The sequence below is a fragment of the Syngnathoides biaculeatus genome, chromosome 14, assembly GCF_019802595.1.
Source record: "Syngnathoides biaculeatus isolate LvHL_M chromosome 14, ASM1980259v1, whole genome shotgun sequence".
Taxonomy (NCBI): Eukaryota; Metazoa; Chordata; class Actinopteri; order Syngnathiformes; family Syngnathidae; genus Syngnathoides; species Syngnathoides biaculeatus.
Genome location: NC_084653.1, coordinates 10,631,239 through 10,647,381, shown reverse-complemented (window position 1 = coordinate 10,647,381; position 16,143 = coordinate 10,631,239). Strand labels below are relative to the sequence as shown.

The 16,143-nt window shown below is 43.5% G+C and overlaps 1 long non-coding RNA gene across 1 annotated transcript; it reads right to left on the bottom strand.

The window, feature by feature from the left end:
* Positions 1–2,428: 2,428 nt before the first annotated feature.
* Positions 2,429–15,252, bottom strand: LOC133512353 (uncharacterized). Its single transcript, XR_009798173.1, has 4 exons — positions 15,175–15,252; positions 8,001–8,159; positions 7,758–7,915; positions 2,429–3,419 (listed from the first exon to the last, which is right to left on the bottom strand). It is a non-coding gene; the product is annotated as an uncharacterized LOC133512353 (long non-coding RNA).
* Positions 15,253–16,143: the final 891 nt, after the last annotated feature.

The following is a 16,143-nucleotide window of genomic DNA, read 5'->3' as shown; positions in this document are numbered from 1 at the left end:
AAAAAAAAAAAAGACGTCAGCCAATGTTCCCTCTAAACTGTGCACATGCGCAATTGTCCACCGCTGATGCAGTCTCTTCGCAGATATTCTGCATTGCACGCAAAAGAAAAAAAAAGTCCAATGCAAATTGAAAGTATAACATACAGCTAGCTATTCAGTGTGTGGCATTTTGCAATGTGATTCAATGAGTGAGGGATGACTGGTTGTTATATTCAATGGCACAATTCACATACGTACTGGAAAAAATGAAAAGAAGAAGCCACTGGTTTCTTTTCGGCAGCACACGGAACTTTCTCTAACAACGACCGCTGCTCCGCCACACTCTCTTTTTCCAAGTTTACCTTATACCCCCCCCTCCCACTCTTAAAGACGCACACTCATAATTACAAATGTTACAGTACTTACACAGCCTATCAATGTGTTTTATAATGACAGCGTCCATCACCGCTGCTTTAGTTAGCACACACCAACACAGACTGGGCAACGTAGAGCAAAGACGAGCTAGACGTGCTGGTTATGTTTACTATCGATATTATTAGAGAAAGTTAAACAAGAAATGCTATTGTTTTAAGATGCAATGACTGTCGGAGTATGTGAATAATCAAGGAAAAAGTGGTTCAACTGGATGAGATTTTCTCTTTTCCGAGTGGGAAAGGTCTGGTCTCAAACCAAAGTAGAAAGTGCATGATGAGATGGTGTGGAATCTTAAAATTTCACCTCGGCACAGCCTGAGCCAGGATGAAATCAAATACAATACATTACGAAAAATGTGAATTCTGTATTTCAAATATAGGAGGCAACATGACATTAACCTTAAAATGGTTTGGGAGCGCATCGACATCACCCCCCCATCGTCGTCGGTAGCTCGTGAGAGGCGGGCTGCTTGGAAAGTAGATCTTGGGGTAAAAAGGTCTGGGCACCCCTTCTCTAGATAGACTATCTCACTAGTTATTCTTGTCATGCCGTGCCTATATGATTTTTCAAAAGGTAATTTTATTAGTAATCTACTGTCAGATCATAGAGTCACTTTTAACATACATTATGAAAAAAAGTGTTGTTTTTTTTAAATGCAAACTGCTGCTTGATAGGGTCATAGCTACCTCAACATCAATGCTAGTTTTGTTGGCCCTTCTATGGTGTTTTGCATTTTGTGTTAGGATTGAGCTAGCAGACATTTTAAATTATGCTTTTGGTAAATATGTGTATTTTTTTTCGTTTTGCTTTAAATTTAAACTGGGAAAGGCAATAAACCGTGAAAGCCCATAATTTGCCTCTTTCCTTTCTTTTCACTGTTTGCTCCTTGTTATGAAGTTTGCTACCACCATGAATTGTAAGAGTTTACGTTTGGCATATTGGCAGACAATTTTAGCTCATCAATTAGAAGAACTGTTGCAAGATATGGGGGAGCGAACGTGTGTGGAAAAGGTTCATGGGTGAATCGTATTGTGTTTGGATTTTCTACACAACCAGATGGACTCAAGCAGATGGTGGAAGCCTTCAGTTCATGATGGAACGCTGCAACGTGGCACACCAGAAGGAGGATGCGCTCCGATATTTGAATGGAGTCGCTCCTTGCAGAATTATGAAGGTGGGGGGCTCAAAATACAGGCTGATTACTGTGTTGTCTGTCCGTGCTGCTGGAGAATGACACAAAACACATTTTTGGGGTAATAGTAAAAGGCCATTTAAATTTTTTTTTTTACAAAAAGATTTACCTTCAATGTAAGAGTGCTTTTTTTTAAATATCATTTTGCAATTGATGCAGTATAATTGGCACAATTCCTTTAGAAAAAACAATTTATTTGAGAGGAGAGCTTTAATTTATGTAACTCTGGCCACCTTACACCTGAATCTAATTTAGTACTTTTTAAAAGGCTGTAAAACCACGTTGTCATATATTTGTATTATGTGATTTCCACTACCTCTTTCAAATCCAGTTCTCATAGCATAGTTTGTCGAAAGAACAAAGTTATACTGCTGCACACATACGGTAGAATTGCTCAGCATATCAAAATGTGGTTCACCAAACTGAACAGTATTGGCTTGTGGAAATGTGGCAAAGAAGGAAATTAAAGCTGAAGTGAACGGCACACCCGGCAACTAACTGGGGGATGCAAAGCGGAGGCCGCTAATTGAAGAATACATAATCAAATCACAGAAATAATGTACGTGGTTACTATTGAGGCAATATTAGCTTTTACTGTAACAAACACTGGGAAACACAAATGTTATCATGAGAAAGTGGAGTTATTGTATAGAACACAGTGTACATAGTCTTTAAAATGTCTTGGCAGCCGTTGTCACACTTATACATACAATTATTTCCATTATTTGGAATCAGCAGTTGCCCCAGGAATCCACCTTGGAGTGGTGGAAGAGGGGGGGGGGGTGTCTTCTCCCCCCCCCCCCTTGTCCATGATTGCCATCCTTTTACTTTGAACCTGCCATCCTTTTACTTTGAATAGAGACTCATTTACAAAATCGTGTACTTCAACTACAATGTTTTTTTTTTATTTGTGGAGTTCTTGTAGTTTGAAATATTGTGTAGCATTTATCCTTATGTCGGTCAAGAGTTTGAGTCCATCTGCGAGGTCAACATAGATTTCTGCCATATTTCGCGTAAATGAGACATTGCAAACTTTGCTTCTGTGTGGTCATGTGACTGCCTGTCTCCATTTGATTGGTCAAATATCTCTGAAAAACCCAAATAGATCGTGCAAGCAATAATAATTACATGTAGCTAAAAATGTAAGTAGCGAGCAAAATGTAAGTAGAGTTTCTTCTTACGCAAAAAGTAAAACGTATATTGCATTGAAACTATTCTGACAACTACATCTATCCATAAAATTACTTAAATGATGGAGTGGATGTAGCTCATTGCTATCCACCACTGGTGTCAGACAAAATTCTTCATTCCAACAAATATTGTGGCTCTTACTCTTAATCCATTAATCCAGTGTAGCTTCTGCCTCAACGTCTCTTGGATCCTTCCTTATCCAATCAAGTCTGTGCCAGTCTTCCAGTTCTCCAAGCTGTATCTCTTTGATTGATCTGTTCTAATGGCTCTATTGGCTTTTTTCCCCCGCCACTCAGTATGTTTTTCACCTGGCTCGCATGATCGTATCAGCCCTTTCTGTCCTGTCGTTTGTTTTCCCCTGCAAATAAATAGCGCCACTTCTCCTGTTCTCTTCGTTCATATTAGCTCATCAGTTCAGTAATATTATAGTATCGCTTAATTTCCCCAGTTGTAAAGTGCTCGTGTGTTTTGTTTGTCTTGATTCTGATGTACCATGGCAGTCCCTCTCAAAGAGAGCATAATAATAATAATAAAAATTCATCTTCATATCTTTGTGTCCTCTTCACTGTCTTCGGAAATGATACCTTACGTGTGAGAGTCTCACAAGAGCAGCACCTCAAAACTGAATAAAGGATGTTGAGGGATATGTTGCTGGGAATGACAACTGGTCTTTAATTTCCGCTCCTTCCTGCTTCAGTTTCACCATTTCAAAACAACAACTTAGAATCATCAGCAGGTGCATTTTATATTCTTTGGTGGATGCTACACCGTGGGTGAAATACAATTAATCTGTTAATTGTACTCATTTCTGCATTTTTTTCCAATCCTTAAAATTGAGTTTATAAAACCTTGTTAGGTTATTTTGTTCTTATCGCTGTGGTATCTTCAGATAAGCATCCATCCATCCATTTTCTTAGCTGATTATCCTCACTGTCATGGTTCTGCCGGTCTAGCCCGGGCTGTGTGGGTTCCCGCTCGCTGATGAGGAGGCGCACACCTGCGGCTCATGCTGCTGATGAACTCCAGTGTATATATAGGACCCTGGGGATGACTGGTCCTTCGCCAGATTGTTGCAATTTATGCCCCGTTCCTGCACTCCGGTATCTCTGATCGTGAACCCGTGTGTACCAACCTCCGCCTGTTCTCCAGCCGACCCCGTAAGCCTGACTCCTTTAACACTCCTGCCTTCTTTGATCGATCTCCGGGTTCCGACTCCTGCCTGCCCACGGACCTGCTCTCTACGCCCGACGTCCTGACTACCGCTGCCGCACCTAACTGTCTGCCTGATCCCCGACCTTAGAACAATAAATGTTTTTCCCGAATTACCTCTGCGTCTCCTAACTCCTGCATTTGGGTCCTCCTTCCGCATCAATGGATCATGACAGAACTTTCTGGCCAAAACAGGACCCAGCAGGAAAGACTCAGTGTCGCCGGGACCGACGCAAGGTAGACCGACTGCCAGAGGACCAAGCCTGTCCGATCTGGGTAGGCTCCATGATGTCCTCCCCTTCCGTGTCACACGCTCCGCCTGCGAGCTATAAATACGTCCCGACGACGACCTGTCCAGCACCTCATATTCTTTTGGACTCTGATTTTTCGGACTATGAGGAGGACCTTGATTTATATGACCGGCTGCCTGACTACGACTCAGATTATTTCAACTATGAATCTCTTTGCCCGATCTTTAATCCCAGTCAGTTGTTTCACCTCCCCGCGTTTCCAGCTCCCGAGTGTCTTCACCCGGGAGGTCTGAATCCTCCAATCCGCTTGTGGGAACCCGCTTGGCGGCCAGAGGAGACGCCTAGGCCGGGTGCTCCCTTGTGCCTCCCGCTGCGCGGCAACAAAGACACCGTCCTCGTCCATCCACTCTTCACCGGCAACGGTTAAACCAGCAGACCCGCAGCTGGGGGTGAAGCTTCCAGCCCAGAGGGAGGAGGGGTCACTAAATCACGAGGTCTTTTATCGTGAAATGTGGGCGGAAATAGAGCGGCAGAGTGCCGAACTGGCGGTCCTCATGGCCCAGGTCTGGCAAGGATTAGAGAACCAGCCGAGCTACGCTGACGTCGTGGTTCCAACAGACTCACTGCTGACTCAAGTTCACACTGCAGTGGCGACAGATCCGCTACCGAGCAAGGTCCACGTCGCTGTGGCAACGGACTCCCGGACAAGTCATGCGCACACCGCAGTAGCAACGGACCCGCTACCAAGCAAGGGTCATGTCGCTGTGGCAACGGATCCACCGCCGCGCCATTCCCACGTCACTGTATCAACGAATTCACTGCAAGATCACGTGGCAGTGGAAACAGATCCGCCGCCTCGCCATGCTCACATCACGGTTTCGACAGGTGCGCTGGTGACCGATTCTCACGTCACCCATAGACTCCTTCCCCAGCTGAGCCCACGTCACGGCTGGCAGCAGATTCACTGCTGCGTCACACCTATGTTGCGGTGGTGACAGGTGTCCAGGCGACCGCCATAGGAAAAGGGTGGAATTGGCGATCGAGGATGAGCCTGCCAGAGCGCCTTCAACGTGTGTGTTCCCAAGGAACAAGACCCAGAACCGACTTGCAGAGGGCTTAAGTTCAGAGGCTCGAGCGAATTCTGATAAAGGGGCGAACTATTTTCCTCCAGTGAAGAGGAGGAGGACTTTGTCATTCCCGTCGCTCTGTGCCGTGCCCAGGAATGATCCATTCACGCCCCCTAGTGTCTGCCAGTTCTCCTCCGGGACTATGACTATGGACTATGAGCCAGTCGGTCTCCATCTGAAGGAGCCGACTCTCATTCAGGAAAAAGCGGCCAGTTCAGGAGTGGCAAGGTAAACACCAGAAGTGCAACAACGCAGCGTACTGCCGCCAGTGGTTTGTCGGAAGCCACTCTCCAAATCTCACGCTTCCATCCAAGAGGTGGCGATGGCGCCGCAGCCCATTCCTGCTTCTATATCAACCGACCCGTGGTCGACCCACGCTCCTGTCTCGTCGGCGACAGGTATTCTTCCGTCTGCCGTTCCTGTCCCGGCAGCAACAGGTATACTGCCTCCTCACATCCCGGTCTTGATGGTTCCCATCTCTCTCTCCTGCTTCAATGGCGACCGGTCCACGGCCATCTGAGGGCCATGCGACGACGGCCACTGAGCTTCGGCCACTTCCAGACCTCGCCTCGGCAGCGACTGATCACAGGCTGCCGCACGATGAAGCCTCTGCGGCGACCGCTCTCTGGCTGCCTCATGGCCTAGTTCCACTGGGGACTGATCCATGGCTGCCTCGTGACCGAGCCTCGGTGGCGACCAAACCCCGGTCGCCTCGCAACCACGGATTGGGAGGTCTTCGTCTGCAGCAGTTGCATGCCTTGGTCTGGTTCCTGCTTCGCCATTGGGTTCCTCGCCCCGTGGGGATCCTGGTGCTTGGCTTCCAGGTCATCTGCTGATCTGTCCAGCCGGATGCCTCGCTTCTGGTGGCCTGGACAGCCACCAGACAGACTAGGGTTGGGGGAGTGCCCTCCCCAGGACCCCCTTCCACCCGCCCCTGGACATGTTAATTTTTGTTTGTATGTGTGTGTTTCTGTCATTTAGGCACGTCTGGGAGCCGTGCCTTAGAGGGGTGGGGTTCTGTCATGGTTCTGCCGGTCCAGCCCGGGCTGTGCGGGTTCCCGCACAGTCGCACTGATGAGGAGGCGCACACCTGCGCCTCATGCTGCTGATGAACTCCGGTGTATATATAGGACCCTGGGGATGGCTGGTCCTTTGCCAGATCGTTGCAACTCATGCCCCGTTCCTGCACTCCGGTATCTCTGATCGTGAACCCGTGTGTACCGACCTCCGCCTGTTCTCCGACCAAGCCCGTAAGCCTGACTCCTTGAACACTCCTGCCTTCTTTGATTGATCTCCCGTGTACCGACTCCTGCCTGCCCACGGACCTGCTCTCTACGCCCGACGTCCTGACTACCACTGCCGCACCTAAATGTCTGCCTGATCCCCGACCTTGGAACAATAAACATTTTTCCCGAATTCCCTCTGCGTCTCCCGAGTCCTGCATCTGGGTCCTCCCTCCGTATCGATGGGCCGTGACACTCACAAGGGTCGCGGGGAGTGCTGGAGCCTATCCCAGCTGTGAACGGGCAGGAGGCAGGGTACACCCTGAACTGGTTGCCAGCAAATTGCAGGGCAGATAGAGACAAACAACCACACTCACAGTCACACCTAGGGGCAATTTAGAGTGTCCAATTAATTGTTGCATGTTTTTGGGATGTGGGAGGAAACCGAGTGCCCAGAGAAAACCCTCAAAGGCACAGAGAGAACATGCAAACTCCACACAGATGGATCCGGGATTGAACCCAGGACCTCAGAAATGTGAGGCCAATGCTTTCCAGCTAATCCACCGTGGCACCCATTCAGATAAGCAATAAATAATAAATACTGTGGGCCTTGCCTAAAACTCTACAAAACACTCCCAAAGTAGTCCATTGCAATAAAAAGCTGTGTGGATTCAAACAATTCTGAAGATTTTGGTTTCACTGAGAGTAAAACTGATCATTCGAAACGTAATTTGCGGCTAAGTGGTTGCGAAAAATTCCACTCTGTCGGTTTTAGGAAGTCTTTCTTTTTTCCACCTTTTAACTACAAATGTCCTTAGAGTTTAGTCCCTATATGTGGAACTTTACCAGATCTGTTTGTGGGTGGGAAATTTTTGGCTTAGCATCGAGATGTCTGAATGCTGCACTATCCCTTCCGAAAAATGTCGCAGTCAATGTCTCCAAATTCTCGCTGAAGAGTCAAGATGAATGGATGTGTAGCCAAGGCTGTTTTTAAAAAGAAAAGTAACTAACTCAAGGCCTCAAACTGGCATTGTTTTGTTTTTCAGAGGAGTGTGTGCTGTGAGCAACCAACACCCTGAATCAGGACACGTCACCACCTTGTAAAATTGACATGCAGTGAGAAGGTGGCGAGGCTGGATGAAAAGGATACATTTTGACAAGACTGGCTGTTGTGAAGAATGAGGATACGGTGGAGACGTGTGCTATGGCTTCATCAATAAAACAACCTCCAGAAGTTCTCCAGATTTGGGTGAAGCAACATGTGGCTTATTATTTAACGTTGTTTATTGACCACCCTGTTCCACGTTACTGTCAAAACAAAGTTGTAGGTTTCTGAACACAATGTGGAAAAACACCTTATTCGAACATGGGAAAACACTACGCACGGTGGTACCTTGAAATATGAGTGCATTGATTAGACCAGTTTCAGTCACTGCGAGATGGCGGCAGCAAACTTCACATCATTCCGCCACCATCAACTCACATTGGTTTCTCTTCAGTGGCGGAAGAACATCAGTTGGCGGGGTTAGGCGCGATTGAGCTGGTTTGCCAACTGCCAATAGAGCCCACAAAAGAAAAAAAAAGAAAGGACACTACGTTCTCAATTTCAAATATTTACATTGTATTGAACACACTTTTTTTTAAAATGTGATATTCTGTGGTGAAAGCAACTCAGGCTGGAATAATGAATTACATTTCCGTTTTTTAATCAGAAAGGGAATGCTGCCTTGTATATCTGTATTGAAAACTCATACGATGAACTACAATTACAAAAAAAAAAAAAATCAAATCTGCTGTGAATTGAAAATACTCAGGGTTATTACTATATTCACAAAGGGGTGTGTACAACGAATTAAACAATTTCGGTAGCCCTTTGAGCATAATCTAATTTGCTGCCTTGCTGAGAGCAATAACTAGTGTAGAAGATATACGCTGACAATGGGACAAATAGGATTGTGATAAGTTCTATAAGATGATTACGAGTTTTTGTCATACTTTACATTCACATCGGGGGTTAGCTGAGGTGACCAGTAAAAAATTCTTTGGTTCCCTTTGCACTTTGAGTCCACTCCATCAAGGCAAACTAGCCTTGGTTTTGGGTCCTTCTATTTGATATGTGATGCGTATTCCATCCTTTTCCTGCCGACCCTGTGAACTCTGCTCTTTTCATCACTCCCACTTTGATGTGAATGTTTCAGCTCTGGTCTTTTAGCGCTCAAAAAACAGACTCAACTGGTCAGAAAACATATCGTCCGTGTTGTATTTGTACTTGGCGTGCCGAAATCATATTTGTTTTATTAGAGGTTTCTTTTTTTTCATATGTTATGTCATGTTAGTCGTGTCTGTTCTTTGAGAGCTTAGTCACTCTTCCTTTCACACATTGAAACCCACAAAGCATGTGGGTGCTCATCAATGTACTACTGTCATCTCTCTTTTTTTTTTTAATATGCGCCTGTGGCTCCTTCAAACAAAACCATCTTTGCTTACCCCCAAGTCAATTGGCCTGGTTACTGCAACTTTAACTACTGTACTACAAAATAGAAATCGATACACAAGGATGAATATGCAGTTGCACACAAATCTGGTTCAAAATCTTTCCATAAGATGGGAAGCTGTATCATCCATCCATCCATTTTCTGAACCACTTATCCTCACAAGGGTCGTTAGAATGCTAGAGCCCATCTCAGGCATCTTCAGCCAGGAGGCGAGGTACACCTTGGACTGGTTGCCAGGCAATTGCAGGGCACATAGAGATAGACAACAGTCGCATTCACAATCACGCCATCGGGGGAATTTAGCCTGTCCAATTAATGTTGCATGTTTTTGGGATGTGGGAGGAAACGGGAGTGCCTGGAGGAAACCCATGCAGGCACGGGGAGGACATGCAAACTCCACACAGGTGGGACTGGGATTTGAATTCCGGTCCTCAGGTTGATGCTCTAACCAGTTGCTCCACCATGCTGCCGGAGAAGTACCATATTAGGGCAAAACACAGTGAAGCACACAATTGTCTTTTTTTTTTTTTTTTTTTATCAGCACAAAAAAGAAAATTCTCTTGCTCCACTGTCAAATTAAGATTGATGATTTCAGCTGTTTCTTCTTTGCAAAGCTTCGTTCTGTCCTGGATATTTTCTTGAGATTCATAAATAGTGTTTTTTTCTGCTTTGTGATACATGTTTTGTCGTTATTATTATTATTTTTATTATTATTACACTTTGTGATATGGAGAAGGAGGTTCGCAAAGAGGGCATACACATTGCACTTCCACTAAATCTTGTCATATGTCATCTGCAACATTGATCTCTTGTCTTTTGTCTTTTTTTTTTATCATCTTACTGCTTGCGCTGGCACTTTGACAAAGAGAACATTTCCTCAAGGAAAAAAGAATCCCACTGATAACAGAGAAGGAGTGCTGGGGAAATATGTAATGGGAAAGATAACGATATTGCTTTTTTCTCACTGATAATGACAATATTGACAAAGCAATTTTTTTTTAGAAATTTCACCAACATAGCCAGCCAGCTATTTCAAAACAGCCAATATTATAAGTTGAAGCATAAGGTTAATTGCCACTAAAGGAATTTGATGACAAATATAAACTTAACATTCTCTTTAAATGACTGAAAATGTCAATAAAACCTTTGTCACTTTCCCATCGAAAGTGTTCAAATGTTTCAGGTTTGGAAGTGGAATCAGTTAACAAATTGATGCAGTGGTTTTTGCCAAATACTTCAAATAAGAAGCAATCAGAAATAAAGCCTAACCTCCTCGGAAGAAGCAATAATCATTCTTATCATCTGTGCAGCTGGGTTGCGAGGAAAACAATATACTCCACCCTCCTCATTGTCTGCAACGAGGATATGTAAATGGGAGTGTGCATGGAAAACGCAGACAACAAGTCAAAGGCGAGAGCAGGATGTGAGTGTGAATGCACAATTACGGCCTGCAGCACATTTTGGGACTTTGTCTCAGTCAAGATGACAACTGACTTGTTTCGCGTGCCACTGACAATTAACCGCGCATCCGCCGGCAGCCTTTCAACACTGAGATGATGGAAAACTAAAAAAAAATTCACGCTTCTTAAGAAGTTGCTTTGCTCAATCTTTTTTTTTTTTTTTTTATATATTTTTGGGACAGCTTTAATTTGATCTATGTCAAAAGTAGATGCATTAAAGCTGATTTCAGCTACACATTCATACAAGGACGATCTTGCTCGCTAGTTGCTAACTGGTATGAGACTGAGCGGATCCAGCCCATCACAACTTTTTACGTGGCCCAGTTAACCAAGCAAAAAAAAAAAAAAAGAAAGAAAAGTAAAAGTATTCAGTCTAATTGTGGTTCAAATATCCATCCATCCATTTTCTTTGCCGCTTATCCTCACAAGGGTTACTGGGAGTGCTGGAGCCTATCTCAGCTGTCAACGGGCAGGAGGCGGGGTACACCCTGAACTGGCTGCCAGCCAATCACAGTGGACATAGAGACAAACAGCCGCACTCTCGCCTACGGGTAATTCAGAGTGTCCAATTAATGTTGCATGTTTTCGGGATGTGGGAGGAAACCCATGCAGGCACGGGGTGAATATGCAAACTCCACAGGAGGAAACCGAGTGCCCAGAGAAAACCCTCAAAGGCACAGAGAGAACATGCAAACTCCACACAGATGGATCCGGGATTGAACCCAGGACCTCAGAACTGTGAGGCCAATGCTTTACAAGCTGAGCCACTGTGACACCAGTTCAAATATATCACTACTTCCTGCAAGATGATGAATAAAATTCATGCAGATATAGGATCAGATGAACTTTCACTTTGAAGTAAAATTTTTTTCCACCATAATAAAATGTTAACACGCATTTCAAAATATAATTTAATACAGTAATTCTAAACTGCCTCCCTCATGTTATATGTTATATTTTGAAATAAGAGAGATACCAAGTCAAATTCAATGTTATTCACCTTTAAAATCTTTCAAAACTAAGTATTTCCCCCGGAACTGTTATGTTTTTATGTGCAATACATTTTAATGAAACCTTTAAGTACTTTTTTCCCCCTACATGTAATTTTGATATTGTTTGGGTTTGTCACATGCAATGTAATGAATGTGTGCAGTATCAATGCAGCTGTTGACCTTTTTTAAAGTATTGTGAAGTCTCAGTCAAACTGCAATTGAAGGAGCTGTATCATAATTACATAATCTAATGACTTTATTTGAGAACTGAGAGGATGAATATTAATCACGGAACATGCTGCACCTTCCGCCTCAACAATGAAGTTAAACATTTCATAGGCAGTAAACCACATATTATATTCATTTGTAGTCGGGCCTGTGGCCAGGCCCATTAGCAAGTAACGCGAACCCCTTAGAGGAATAGTCGCCTTCTTAGCTGCCAAATGCGTCACAATATTCTGTAATTATGTCATTGTGCCATTTGGTGCTGGCATCAAAGCACCAAGACAAAGACAGGTGTGTTGAATCCCCCCCCCCCAAAAAAAAGATGCTCCAAAAACAAAATAGCTGTGGAGTATTATTTTCTTAATTCTGAAAAGTAGAGCAGATCAAACAACGCTGACAAGCACGCAGGACCCCAAGGAATTGTTATCCAGCATACGCCCAATTTAGTGGCTTATTCGGCACATAATCTTCACAGTCGACATACATTTTATTGTACGTGCGCAGCTGCTGTTAGTGAGATTCCAGGTGGGTTGCACACGCACGGCAAGCCGACATGAATTGAATCTCCTGATCGAGCCGCCCCGTCTTCCCCCTTCCAATGCAATCTTTTTGTCATTGCCTGCCAATTATAATTCCATTCCCTTTCCCGATAACTGTATTGCCTCTCTCTGATTTACTGTATGTGGAGAGGTACACATACAGATAATTACACGGTAGTAACAGCAAACAGCATGCTGCTGCCGCCGAATAGGCATACGCAAGAGATGAGGTCAAAGAGCTCAGCCTTGGATTATGGCTCACCTTGGCCTGTGTCTCAGCCCTCATTTTGTCTCAGTGTATGTTGATCTGTAGCCTCCTGGTGGTTGTTGGGTTTATTTATCGTCAGAGTTTGGCGAACCCTTTGAAAAGAAGACCCTACACTTGGGGTGTTTAGTTTTTCCTGCAAGGTCTCATTTCAGAAGAAACGAAGGATGCATTCCTCACACTTAAACCATTATATCAAGCAATTATAATATGGTCATATATCATTGGGCCAAAAACTCTTTGGTCAATTTCACTTTTTTTTTTTTCCCACAAAGCCTTACTATCAGTCAGTCACCAACATGGGTCTGTCATTTTTACAAATTATTGACCAATCTAAAGTGTTGAAAATAGCTTGTTCTCTTTGACAATGCAATGTTAATGAATCAAACATGCTTTCTTTCTTTCTGTCTTTCCTTTTTTCCCCCACCTGACGGGACTGTCTATTAACACAACAGCAGGAGTGATATCAGCATGCTACCAAGTCACTCACAATATTTTGGAACGTTCAACGAGAGCTTAGTTCCTTTAGTTTTAAAATGCACCGAAGTGAATTCCAAACAGCAGTTGTGGAGTACATAAATTATTGCTTGCCTATTTCAGTGTGAACTTTTGGGAATATGAAGTAAATAAGCATTTATTGGGGGTGACTTGTAAGCCGTGTACAGTTAGTTATTTTATTATTTTGGTAATTCTAAACAATAATTTCAAAATTAAAACCAAATTCAATTTACAACGTACCATACTGCAATTGCTTTACTTCCCATCCAGTGAAGAACAGTCCAAAACCTCATGCAGCTCTTTTGCCCGTTTGCCACCCTTTTGAACAGTGAACGGTGTCGAGATAACTGCACTTTACAACAGCGTCACCTCTTGTGCTCATCCAGAGTGCGCAGCCTCTTGTTTTGAGGATGGAAGGACGGGTGGAAACTCATAAAGCCCGTCTACTTATGGGACACATAAGTAAACTGGCCGGCCTTTGCGGCTGTTGCCTAGTTACAGCCTACACATTGTTGCCAGAGTTTTATTTTGTATTCTTCTACAGCTGAGGTGAGAGACGTTGAATCGTCCTTACCACATTCAAGCAAGTGTTGATTATGTCAAATGGGTTTTATGTTGGCTAGTTTACGCACGAAATAGGGGCAAAACACAGATAAGAAAAACAAAGGAGACATGAAAGCAACATAAAAGTTGGAGTTTTCATATGAATGTTATTTGACAGCTGCTTTCATTGTTCGCATTTGAAATACATTCCAAGAAGCCGCTTTATCTTCCTCATTATATTTTCACCACTTTATTATGTGTCATATTTGTTGTCACTGTCTATTCAATTCTTGCTTTTTTTCATGTGTTTTAACAGCCTCCTTTTGATGAATTTTTAATTATGCATCTATTTGCTATTCATAAGATGTGTCCTTCACAACTCAAATAGGACAAGAACAGTCTGTGGAAATCTGAATATTTTTGCAGTAGTGCTTCCTGAGAATACCACAAGTGCACTTTATTGTCACTGGAGCCAAAGAGGCCAATCTTTGGAGGTGTCAGCAGGATTTGAGAAATGCAAAATGCATCCCAATGGCATTGTCCGCTTGTTTATGATACTGAATGTATCACGGAAGTGGTTTTATAAGACAATCAATCTGGATCCAATATAAGACTAATTCTCAATTTATTTTCCTTTGAATTATGTTAAATAAACAGAACCTGTATGAGACAAACTGTTAGGACTGAATACAAATAGAAGAAATACATGCAGGCTACTCAAGTTTATTTATGTGACCCATTATCACAAAAGTAGTCTCAAAAGGACATCATTGGACCAACAGTTTGCAAAAGTTAGGTGGACTGATCCCTCTTCCTCCATGACAAAACTGCAATGGATGCCGGGTAGACAACATTGTTGCATGGTATGATGGTGTGCGGTATGGTTTTGGTTAAAACTGCACAAGAGTCCATTTAATGAAATGAAGTGCTGCAGTTGGAGCCCTCCGGGGAAGTAGTTCTCCTCAGCGCTTGTCTCGGTTGGTTGATGCAACGAGAGCCTCACCATCTAGCTCACTCTCGAAGTGGAGTGGGGAAGGAAAAGCAGCAGGGGGGAAAAAGGCCTAAATCCAGATGCCAATGGGTGAGGCAAAATCTTTTAAAGTCAGATTATTGGGATTGGCTCCAGCACTCCTACAACCCTCGTGAGGATAAGCGGGTAAAAAAATAGATGGATGTATTTCCACAATGAATTGGGATCTTGACAATTCAATATTTGGACAAACTGAACTGAAATAGGACACTAAATTTACAAAAAAAAAAACCATGTCCAGGGAACAGTATTGTCATGACAATGGTAATGAGCTCAAGCCTTGATTATAAGCAGTATACAATTAAAATGATGAGATGTCCTAGATTAGCTAGTGGTTTTACACTGTGCTACTAAATTTTAGTCTCTTTTAAAGAAAGTCATGTGAAGTGAGTCTACTAAAAAGTCACTTTGTAGTGTTTTATTTTATGTTTAGTTTGACAGTACACTATGGGTGCTGTATTTTTTTTATGGAGTAAACATGTCACTAGAGCACAAATGAGTAACATTTCCTGTCGCTTACCTAAAAAGTTGCACGTGGGAACTGTCATGCTCCTGGCATCCTCCGCAGGCTGGGCGTGGTTAGCCAATTAGTCGGCACACACCTGCACCCCTTATCGGCTGATTACACCCGGTACTTATAGGACACGGGGGACAACTAGTCCTCCGCCAGATCGTTGATTCCCATGCCTCGTTTCCGCACTCCCGTATACCTGACCTACCGTGTACCGACCCTCGCCTGTTCCCTGACCATCCTAGTAAGCCTGCCTCTTCTGATACTGCTGCTTTTCCTGACTGACTCGCTGATCATTGACCACGGACCGAATAAAGGCTTTCTGTACACTACTGCTTACCTCTGGAGTCGTGCATTTGGGTCCGCCCTCGAGCCTCGTTCGTGACAGGAACTCTCTGTACGCACCTCTGTACTGTACCGAACAAATCTGAATACGAGTATATTTTCTATAAACCACCCACACTGTGTCCGCGAACTGTCAGATGAGAATGACTTTACTGCTTTATATGGAGAAAGAATTCAGTATGTCATTCAGACACAACCTAAATATGTCATGAAATCTGAAACACTTTCTTGTTGTTATAGGAGTAAGCAAGAATTATATGTCAAGCACACGTGTTTTCTTTTCTATGCTGCTCACGATTCAATTTTCATTTAATAATGAGGCATAACATAATGATCTTCTGATTAGTCTACGTGAGTCACCTAATATGACACATTGATGGAGCTGGCCACTTCTCAAATCATTATTGGATGCGTCCACTTAGAGCTAATCTGCTCATGAATTTGGGATAATTAGTGCACACACAATTTAGAAGAATGGGATTAATTACACTATTTTTTTTTATCTTTGTTTGGGAAAAGACCACTATCAAGAAGATCAACCTCACAAATGTATTAAACTCTCATTTTTCATCACCAAGAAATGAAATATTTGGGAGGGTGCCGAACAGAATCCTCTTATCTCCACAACCACCA